Below are 11,317 nucleotides of genomic sequence, written 5' to 3' on the forward strand. Positions count from 1 at the left end.
AGTGGGGCTTACTTCTGAGTAGACATATTTAGGATTGTGCTACAGCTCTGTTTTTAGGGTGACACAAGATATATACACACACACCCCATGTTTACCAAAAGAACAGTTTGCTGGTTACTGCATTATTTTTGCATGAAAAAAATGGGGTTTTAAGACACCCTAATATAAGCAGGGGCAGATAGGAATTGTTTTAGGAAGCCCTCTGGAAAAGGTGCTAATGAATCCTTTTTAGCCAGGAAGGACCTAGGGCATTGCAATTTTCTCCTGATCCTGCTGGAGCCCAGGTTTTGGGTGTGGGTGTGTGTGAGGAGAGAACACACAGAGGCCTGGTTCAGACAACACGCTAAACCATGCTGCAGCCAGAGACACACAGTAGCTCTCTCTTTAACATTTGATTTTAGCAGTCCTGTGTTGGTAGCAATCTTAATTATAGGGCTGATGGAAGGGACAAGTAATAACCCAGGCCAAAGTTCCAGAAGACAAGTTTCAGAAGCTCTGGCAAATGCAGGAGGGGTCTAGATAACAGACACAGGGTCAAGACACAGGCAAGCAAGCCAAGATAATGTCCCTGTTCAGAAGACATGTTCAACCATGGCTTTAACCACAGTGCTTAAACCTGTGGTTTAAGGTATCTTCTGAACAGGGCCATAGAGTCAGCCAAAGCAGAAGTAGTCCAACAGAGTTAGGCAGCCCAATACATACACAATCCAATAGCAGGGTCAAGCAGGAGTCCAAGTTGGGTTCAAGATGGGCGAAGAAACCAGGAGAAGTTGGAGAGAGGCTGTTTGCAGCAGCTACCAAATGCTGAGTGCTGGGCTTTTCCTAATAAAGGTTGCTGAGCCACACCCAGACTCAGCTGCTACTGAAATTCCCTCTTCATCCCAACAGTTAAAGCTGCAGGAGATATACTAGAGTAACCAGATTTAAAAGAGGGCAGGGCTCCTGCAGCTTTAACTGTTGTGATGAAGAAGAAATTTCACCACGTTCTCCATATATACAAATGACACCTGCTAAAATTCTGTCCTATGTTTCCCTATGGGCAAGTGCTTTTCAATGGATCCCTATGGGCAAGCATGGCTTCTCTATGGAGAATTCTGTCCTAGGTTTCCCTATGGGCAAGCATGGCTTCTCTATGCAGAATTCTGTCCTAGGTTTCCCTATGGGCAAGCATGGCTTCTCTATGGAGAATTCTGTCCTAGGTTTCCCTATGGGCAAGTACTTTTCAATGGATCCCTATGGGCAAGCATGGCTTCTCTATGCAGAATTCTGTCCTAGGTTTCCCTATGGGCAAGCATGGCTTCTCTATGGAGAACTCTGTCCTAGGTTTCCCTATGGGCAAGCATGGCTTCTCTATGGAGAATTCTGTCCTAGGATTCCCTATGGGCAAGTGCTTTTCAATGGATCCCTATGGGCAAGCATGGCTTCTCTATGCAGAATTCAGTCCTAGGTTTCCCTATGGGCAAGTGCTTTTCAATGGATCCCTATGGGCAAGCATGGCTTCTCTATGCAGAATTCTGTCCTAGGTTTCCCTATGGGCAAGTACTTTTCAATGGATCCCTATGGGCAAGCATGGCTTCTCTATGCAGAATTCTGTCCTAGGTTTCCCTATGGGCAAGCATGGCTTCTCTATGCAGAATTTTGTCCTAGGTTTCCCTATGGGCAAGTACTTTTCAATGGATGCCTATGGGCAAGCATGGCTTCTCTATGCAGAATTCTGTCCTAGGTTTCCTTATGGGCAAGCATGGCTTCTCTATGGAGAATTCTGTCCTAGGTTTCCCTATGGGCAAGCATGGCTTCTCTATGCAGAATTCTGTCCTAGGTTTCCCTATGGGCAAGCATGGCTTCTCTATGGAGAATTCTGTCCTAGGATTCCCTATGGGCAAGTGCTTTTCAATGGATCCCTATGGGCAAGCATGGCTTCTCTATGCAGAATTCTGTCCTAGGTTTCCCTATGGGCAAGCATGGCTTCTCTATGGAGAATTCTGTCCTAGGTTTCCCTATGGGCAAGTGCTTTTCAATGGATCCCTATGGGCAAGCATGGCTTCTCTATGCAGAATTCTGTCCTAGGTTTCCCTATGGGCACGTGCTTTTCAATGGATCCCTATGGGCAAGCATGGCTTCTCTATGCAGAATTCTGTCCTAGGTTTCCCTATGGGCAAGTGCTTTTCAATGGATCCCTATGGGCAAGCATGGCTTCTCTATGCAGAATTCTGTCCTAGGTTTCCCTATGGGCAAGCATGGCTTCTCTATGCAGAATTCTGTCCTAGGTTTCCCTATGGGCAAGCATGGCTTCTCTATGGAGAATTCTGTCCTAGGTTTCCCTATGGGCAAGTATGGTTTCCCTATGGGCAAGTATGGTTTCCCTATGGGCAAGTATGGTTTCCCTATGGGCAAGTATGGTTTCCCTATGGGCAAGTACTGTCCTTTGTTTTAGTACGTCCCTTTGTTAACAAGCTCTTGCTTCCTAATCAACTGCCTTTAGATAGAGAAAGGACTACAAAAGTAGAGCCTCCAACTGCAGGAAGTGTTTACCTGAGACCTGAATTAAGTTTAAACATTAACACTGTTCTGCCTCTAAACCAGCAAGTAATATCGGATTACAGTCACCAGAGAGTAGACAAAGAATTGGAAGCCCAGAATCCTGCGCAAGCTGCCTGTGTGAAGCCAAATATTGGTACCACTGTACTTTTATTTTTAAATGCACATTTGGCTGCTCAACATCACAGGTGAAACAAATCCAGACCAATCAGTTTGCAGACAGAATGCTCACCCATGCCAACACCCTAGGAGGCAGTGAGACAGTTATATTTTTGTGCTTTAATAACCTTCCTATGTTTTGAAAGCCGTGTAGATAGACTCAAGACTAGAAAGGTGTAAACCCTACTGATCTTAGTGGGGCTTACTTCTGAGTAGACATATTTAGGATTGTGCTGCAGCTCTGTTTTTAAGGTGACACAAGATATACACACACACACCCCATGTTTACCAAAAGAACAGTTTGCTGGTTACTGCATTATTTTTGCATGAAAAAAGGGGTTTTTAGACACCCTAATATAAGCAGGGGCAGATAGGAATTGTTTTAGGAAGCCCTCTGGAAAAGGTGCTAATGAATCCTTTTTAGCCAGGAAGGACCTAGGGCATTGCAATTTTCTCCTGATCCTGCTGGAGCCCAGATTTTGGGTGTGGGTGTGTGTGAGGAGAGAACACACAGAGGCCTGGTTCAGACAACACGCTAAACCATGCTGCAGCCAGAGACACACAGTAGCTCTCTCTTTAACATTTGATTTTAGCAGTCCTGTGTTGGTAGCAATCTTAATTATAGGGCTGATGGAAGGGACAAGTAATAACCCAGGCCAAAGTTCCAGAAGACAAGTTTCAGAAGCTCTGGCAAATGCAGGAGGGGTCTAGATAACAGGCACAGGGTCAAGACACAGGCAAGCAAGCCAAGATAATGTCCCTGTTCAGAAGACATGTTCAACCATGGCTTTAACCACAGTGCTTAAACCTGTGGTTTAAGGTATCTTCTGAACAGGGCCATAGAGTCAGCCAAAGCAGAAGTAGTCCAACAGAGTTAGGCAGCCCAATACATACACAATCCAATAGCAGGGTCAAGCAGGAGTCCAAGTTGGGTTCAAGATGGGTGAAGAAACCAGGAGAAGTTGGGGAGAGGCTGTTTGCAGCAGCTACCAAATGCTGACTGCTGGGCTTTTCCTAATAAAGGTTGCTGAGCCACACCCAGACTCAGCTGCTGCTGAAATTCCCTCTTCATCCCAACAGTTAAAGCTGCAGGAGCTATACTAGAGTAACCAGATTTAAAAGAGGGCAGGGCTCCTGCAGCTTTAACTGTTGTGATGAAGAAGAAATTTCACCACGTTCTCCATATATACAAATGACACCTGCTAAAATTTCCTTTTCAATACAACTGTTAAAGATACAGGAGCCCTGTCCTCCATTTCATATGGTCACCCTACTACTGACTCCACTCCATTCTATTCCTTTAGGTAAGTTCAAAGGCTGTCCTCATAAAAAAAATACTGTGCAGGATTTCATAAAGGGGGGGCATGTAGTTCTGAGGCTGTAATAATTAGGAAGCTCAGGTGTTTTTATCTACTTAAACAGTAATGGCAGAATTCAACAACTTTTGAAAAAAGTACAACTAAACCAAAATATTTTGTTTAAAAAAAAGCCCTTAAAATGAGAACCCAGTTTCAGAACTGAATAGTCAATGACTTTAAGCAGATAAAAATGTGTGGACATCTTAATCACAATAAAGCTTAGTCCTTATTAATCATAATAAAATAACATATATTGCAGTCCATGCTTTCCTATAGCCATTCTGAAGGAACCTAACGTGACCATGCATAATGTGGGGACCATTCCAATGGAGCACGCCTCCAGCAAAAACTCTTAGGATGCTTAGGGTCTCAGTTCAAACCTCCACAACAATTATGGGGCTCCCCCTTTTTTGGGGGGGCTGCCTGACAGCCCAGTGCTTTCCTATGGCCGTTCTGATGGAACCTAAGGTGCCTGTGTGCAATGTGGGGGCCATTCCAATGGAGCATGCCTTCAACAGGGGCTCTTATGGTGCTTACAGCCTTATTGCCAACCTCCCTGAACTTTTTGGGGGCTCCCCCTCTTTTTTGTGGGGCTGCCTGACAGCCCGATGTTTTCCTATGGCCATTTTGAAACCAACCTGTTGTAAGGTGTGGGCGTCGGGAGGGGGCTCATATAGAAACATCTAAATAATGTTTGGCATGTTGCGACAAAATTCCTTTCTCATATTTGGGTGTTTGAGAACTGGTGCTTATAAAGCAGTGTATAAAACTGTCATTACCCTCTTTTTATTGCATTCTGATTTCTTCTTGAAGTTGGGGATGATCCCTAGAAGCACAGTGTTGGGGGGTCGTAGTAGTTGTTCCCTAAAACCGCTCTGTTAGTTTGTATTTTGATTCTGTGTGGTTTTCTATGAAAACTGAATGTTTAACTCCTTTAGGGATTTTGATTTGTAGATGATCCCTAAACTCCTCCAATGATTTCCTATGGCCATTCGGAATAAACCAATGCATTTCAATGGCCATTCGGTGTCCTTCGGTTTAGTATGTCCCGGTTATCACTCTTTCTAATAGCAAACTCATGTGGTGACTGCAAGCATAAATAGGTACTGAGAAACAAGAGGGAGATATAAACACGCTCAAAGGACCTGGTTTGCAGAAGGTTTTTAAAAAAACAAAAAAACAAAGGGGACTAAAAGTCTAATGCACAAACTGTGGTCACTCCTGAGTCAGTGTGATCTGGCAACAATTAGCCACTCCTTGATTACTTCATGGTTAGACTATTGCAATGCACACTCTGTGGGGCTATCCTTGAAGAGTGTATGGTAGGGTGACCATATGAAAAGGAGGCCAGGGCTCCTGTATCTTTAACAGTTGTATAGAAAAGGGAATTTCACCACGTTCTACATGCATACAAATAACATCTGATGAAATTCCCTTTTCTGTTCAACTGTTAAAGATACAGGAGCCCCCTGTCCTCCTTTCCATATGGCCACTATAGTGTATGGAAAGCTTTAATTGGTCTAAAATGCAGCAACTAGGCTGCTAATCATTGCATAGAATTAGGATCACCTCACTCCAATACTGAAAGATCTGCACTGGTTGCCAATTGTTTTCTGTGTCAAGTATAAGGTGTTGGTTTTAAACTTTAAAGCCCTCAACAGCTTAGGGCTTGGCTATCTGAGGGACCATCTATCTCATTATGAACCTATTCAGTTGCTAAGATCAGCAGGACCTTTTGAAGACATCTTTGCTTTCAGAGGTCCATGCCTGGGGCACCCAGGAAAGGGCTTTCTCCCATGTTGCTCCCAAACTCTGGAACGCACTGCTTTTGGAGTCACTACTATTTCCCACTCTCTCCTCATTCAAGACGGAGGTCAAGATACATCTTTTAAATCTTTAATTTAGCTTTTTGAATTGTTACCTTTTTTTAAAAAAAAAAAACACGTCTAGCCTGTTGCGTCTTTGTTGGTTCCAGAAAGCTGGTATAGAAATACAATACAATACAATACAATACCATAAGGGCACAGTCCTATCAGTTGTGCCCTTGATGATCAGAAGCCTCTGATCATCCAATACAGGGCGGGAGAAGCTACTACTCTGCATTTTTTGCTAGACAGGCTTTTTGCCCATCTAGTGATGAAGCTTCAGAGAAGGTGGGTAGGAAGCTGGAGAGGCCTCAGGATAGCTTGTATCCTATTTTCTCTGGTCTCCTCCCCTTCCCCCAAACACCCCCCTTTCCACCATCTCTGAGGTCACTTTTGTGACCTTTTTTATTATTATTTTTATTTAAGGATTTTTATGCTGCCATTCAGCCAAAAAAGGCTCTCACAGCGGCTTACAAAAGTATTTCTTGACAGTCCCTGCCCACAGGCTTACAATCTAAAAGACATGACACAAAAGGAAAGGGGATTGGGAGGGAGGAGGAGGAGGAGGGGGGAAAGGAAAGCAAATTCAGGCACTACAATCTTAGTTGGAAAGTTCAGCAGTTACAGGTGACAGCAGGAGGGAGGGGGCTCTCAGCTGGAGCTGGACCCAGGCACGGTGGAGAGGTGCCTGGCTGCTGCTTCCTCCCTCACTGGTGGCCTCTGCAGAGACAGTTGGTAGCAGGAGGGAGGGGGCTCTCAGCTGGAGCTGGACCCAGGCACGGTGGAGAGGTGCCTGGCTGCTGCTTCCTCCCTCACTGGTGGCCTCTGCAGAGACAGTTGGTAGCAGGAGGGAGGGGGCTCTCAGCTGGAGACGGACCCAGGCACGGTGGAGAGGTGCCTGGCTGCTGCTTCATCCCTCACTGGTGGCCTCTGCAGAGACAGTTCTTGGAGGGCAGCTGGCATGGTTCTTTCCACAACAGCTGCAAGAGGGTGGGGGAAGAGGGGAGGATCTCCAATGCCTCCTTCCAAGGTCAGAGTGCAGTCTCTGACAGAGTGGAGAATACCTGGTATCCTATGACCCACCCACCCTCAGACAATGTTGAGTACCCTGTTGGAATAGGGTATTTTTGGTTGGCTGGAACTCTGAACAGGAGCATTCCTTTTAGGAGGATGCACTGCAACAGTAAATTTTGATCTTTTTCTAGTTAGGTAGATTCATGCTATTTTGCTTATATTGAAGAAAAGTCTTAGTTTACAAAACAAAGAGGGGACATGACAGAGAAGATTTATAAAGTAATTACTGGAGTGCATATTTCTTCTTCTCAGTGTTATCCAATACAATTAATTGTAGGTCAGGACCAACAAGACAAAGTACTTGCCACAACACACAATTAACTTATAGAATTTAGCACCACAGAGATGTGATGATGGCCACTAGTTTAGAAGGCTTTTTAAGGAGGGCAGATCCACTGATTGCTCCTATCCATTGTAGTTGAATAGAACCTCCATGTTCAGAGGAAGTCTATTCTGAAAAAATGATATTGGAGAAAGACAACAAGGTAGAGCCTGTTCCCCTCATACTCCACTTGTGGCCTTCTTAGAAACCCCCAGCAGGCCACTGTCAGAAAAATAATGCTTTAATATATAGAGAAGGAGAGATTTCACCTTTCTCTCATCATGGAACCTAAGGTGACTTGTATGAGGTTCTCAAAGTCTCCCATCCAGGTACTGACCAGACTCAGACCTGCTTAGCCTCAGTAAGGTTGCCATATCATGTGTCTTCACCCCATGTCCTATGTTTGGATTAAATAAACTCTTTGTCTGGTCCAGACAGCTAGCATAGCAGTTTTTAACTAACAAAGGCATGTTGGCCTCAGTGTCAGCTCCAGGTTTTTGAGGGCCTTGGGCAATACATTCTCAGTGGTCCTCCTCCTTCAATGAATCTACCTCCTCACCACCATTGACACTAGCTGCTATTGATCCTCATTCTCTTTCTCACCAATTGCTTCCTGACAGGCAGAGAGGCAGTGAGCAGGGAGGCGGTGGCATCTCCTGCACTTCCTGCTCTTCACCACTATTGTCTGGGCCAGAGCAAGAAGCAGGTGAACAAGCAATTTGCAATGATGAAGAGAAGGAACAATTACAGGGATCTTGTCAGTGGGATGAGGGCCCTTGGCAGGCCCCCAACCATGCCTACTCTTAATGCAGGCTCTGCCTGCTGTAATTCTCCTAAGTTTGGGTCTGTAGTATGAACAAGCTGCAACCACTATAGAAATTGGCATTGTAAATTTCAGCTATGCTATGTCATCACACCTAACACTCAGAAATCCTCTATCTAGAAGTTTCCTTCCTTATTCTAGTACAGCTGTTGCTCCGATCAATTAGACAAGTTGATTCGCATCTTCTCATTCTTAGAAACCACTCTGTGCCTAATAGCACAACTTTGTTATGCCCCATTAGGTAGCAGTAACGTGATGATTATTAGATCAATGGTTGCTTGATAAGGTTTCCCTGACATAATTTGTTTTGATAACTTTTTATCATAGTTAGATTTAAGACTTTCAAGAATTAAACTTGGTCAATGTATGAGGTTTTAGGTTTAGTATGTGTAAGTGTTCTGTACTTTGCATTCAGTGGTGCTTACATTGCATATGAAACATTTCTGTCATAACTCAAATGCCTGTTCGCTTGGTGTTCATAGCTTTGCACAAACTTGTTTCCTTCAGCTAGTGTCCTCAGTACCTCATATCTATTGGCTGGTATGTTGCAAATGCCACCACTATTGATTCAGACTGTGTTAAACAGTTACTAATAGCATCACATGCTCTTACTGCCTGACAGAACAGTTCTTTGAGATAGTGGACCCTACAGTAGATATTTATTTTGCTTTTATTTAAATAAGACCAAAAAAATGCAATAGTTTTAAAATCATATTTGTTTCTCTTACTGATAATCAATTCTTTCCCCAGTTGTTTTAAGTCAGGGGAGAGGAACCCCTTTCAGCCAAAGGGCCAAATTCAATTGCAGAGAGATTGGGGAGGGGGGGGAGAGAGATGCATTCCAAGGGTGGGTGGGCCAAAGGCAAAAGGGGTGACGTCAAAATACAACACACACACACACACACACACACACACACTGCATATTTTATCCTAAAGCCCTCTCTTCCAGTAACTAAGCCTTAGGAGAGGCATGGGGGAAAACTGCACAAACATGGAAAACCACCAAACAAGATTGTTAGGGGGAAAACAGCAGGTCCAGGGGGCACCATCTGGTAAACCCTGGCTGACCAGATTGGAGCCCCAGTAAAAACCCCACCACCACCGTATGAAATACAAGACAATCATGATAGTTTTAAAAACCATTTCTTTGTGTTATGTGGGCAGATTGGGACATTGGCTCAAAGAATTTAATCTGTAAAAAAGTAAAATTTATCTCTAGAAAAGGCAGCTAACCACACTGATTTAACAATGGATTAAAGATTGTCAAAACAGACAAGCAAACAAAATACCAATCAGAGCAGACTGCTTTGGAAAGCAGGGGAGTCTCCTTTATTAAATCTTTACAAGTAGAGGGTGGATAGCCATTTGCTGTAGCAAATGGATTTCCTATATTTTCAGGGGAGTGAATTAGAAGGTCTTTGAGGATTCTGGACAGCTCATCTTAAGGACTGGCATTATTCCATGGAAAAGCTTTGCACCAGTGCCAGAGAGTCTGCCAGTAATTTTATTATTATTATTTTATTTGTGACATTTGTATACCATTGACTATAATAAAAGCTCTCAGCAGAACGTGCAGCAAGAATTGGGCAATCTCATGGCAACAGAGCTTGAGCGGGTTTTGTTGTAACTTATGAAAAAGCCCTGACATTGGCTCCACATGGCAGCCATAACAAGTGAAGATATTTAAACAGGCCTTATCAGGACTTATGTATATACTAAAGAAGTTTAAAGCAACATAAAAAAAGACTTGAAAAATATGTAACTCACTTTTGAAATGAAATGAGGACAAAGAAATGGTCTCATTTCAATGCCTTCAAGAAATGGATGAAATGAGGTTTGTTTATTGGCTTTTGTGATTCTCATGTTAGCCACCTTAAAATGTACAAAGAAAAAGTGGGACGTCAATATTGGGTACACTGAGAGACCTGGTGGGGTGGGGTGCAGTGGTTACAGGATTCACATCCTCAGTCAGTCGTGGGGTCTGTCACTAATGTCTTTCAGACCAACATTACTCACATGATAGTTGCAAGGATAAAAGCAGAGGGGATACCATGGACACCTTTTCGGAGAAAGGCCAGGAGGACCAAAACATACTTTGTATTTGCTACTATAATCCAGCACTGGAGAATAATCCACCAAAAATAGAAAGCTTTGTTATAGCTGCTCAAACACACGTTTAGGACCGAAAAAGGTCAATGAGGTGTCGGGCAACCCCAAAGTAGACTGAACTGAGGGTTTGCTAGTCCCTGGCTGTTGCTTGTAGAATAGTAGTTGGAAGGGGCCTATAAGACCATCTAGTCCAACCCCCCCCTGCTCAATGCAGGAATCCACCCTAAAGCATACTAGACAGATGGTTGTCCAGCTGCCTCTTGATTTATCCCATTAGGCAGAGTGAGGCGACTGCCTCACAGGGCTGTTATGAAAGGGCAGAAAATTCTTATAATTTTATTACTGCTGTACTTTTACTGTCAGGGAGTGAGGGAAAAGTGCTTGTAGGAGTTTCTGCCCCTGGTGACAAAATAACTAGACCGGCCTTGTCCCCTTGTTTGTTTTGTTTTGTTTTCTCCCCCTACTGACTTATAATTTTGTTGTGTATTTTAAACTTCTTCTTTTTTACATTTCTTTTCCTATGTTTTAAAATGTATGTTTTAAACTTCGTAATACCGCCTTGAGGTTCAGTATTGGGCAAAAGGCGGGATACTAATATTAATATTAATAATAATAATAATAATATGCACTTTGCCTGGGGGTGGGGGGTGCCGTTTGCTGCTCCGCCTCAGGCAGCAAAATCTCCCTGGCCGGTCCTGCTGCGTTAAAACATCAACGCAGCCCCGGCTCAGCCACCCCCTCGTTTGCCGCCCAGTTCTCCTGGGACTGTGCGGCGCTTGCCCCGCCACTGACGCCCGGTGCCAAAGAATGCGAAAAGTTGGAAGCGCCGAAGGTGCGCGTGAGAGAGCCCGGCTGCCCCTGGCTGCGCCGTTCCTATGGCAACCGAGCTCGAGCCATAAACACTTGTCCGCGCGAGCCTATGAGAGGGGAGTTCCTCGGCACGCGCTGCTCCGCGGGGGGTGGAGGGCTTCGCGCCTGCAGCGGGGACACCTGCGTGCGCGCGCCTTGCGCGTTGCTTCTTGTCCTGCCGGGAGCTGGAGCAGAGAAGACGCGTCCCTTGCCCTGCGCG

This window comes from Elgaria multicarinata, chromosome 7, assembly GCF_023053635.1.
Source record: "Elgaria multicarinata webbii isolate HBS135686 ecotype San Diego chromosome 7, rElgMul1.1.pri, whole genome shotgun sequence".
In the NCBI taxonomy this organism is placed as follows: Eukaryota; Metazoa; Chordata; class Lepidosauria; order Squamata; family Anguidae; genus Elgaria; species Elgaria multicarinata.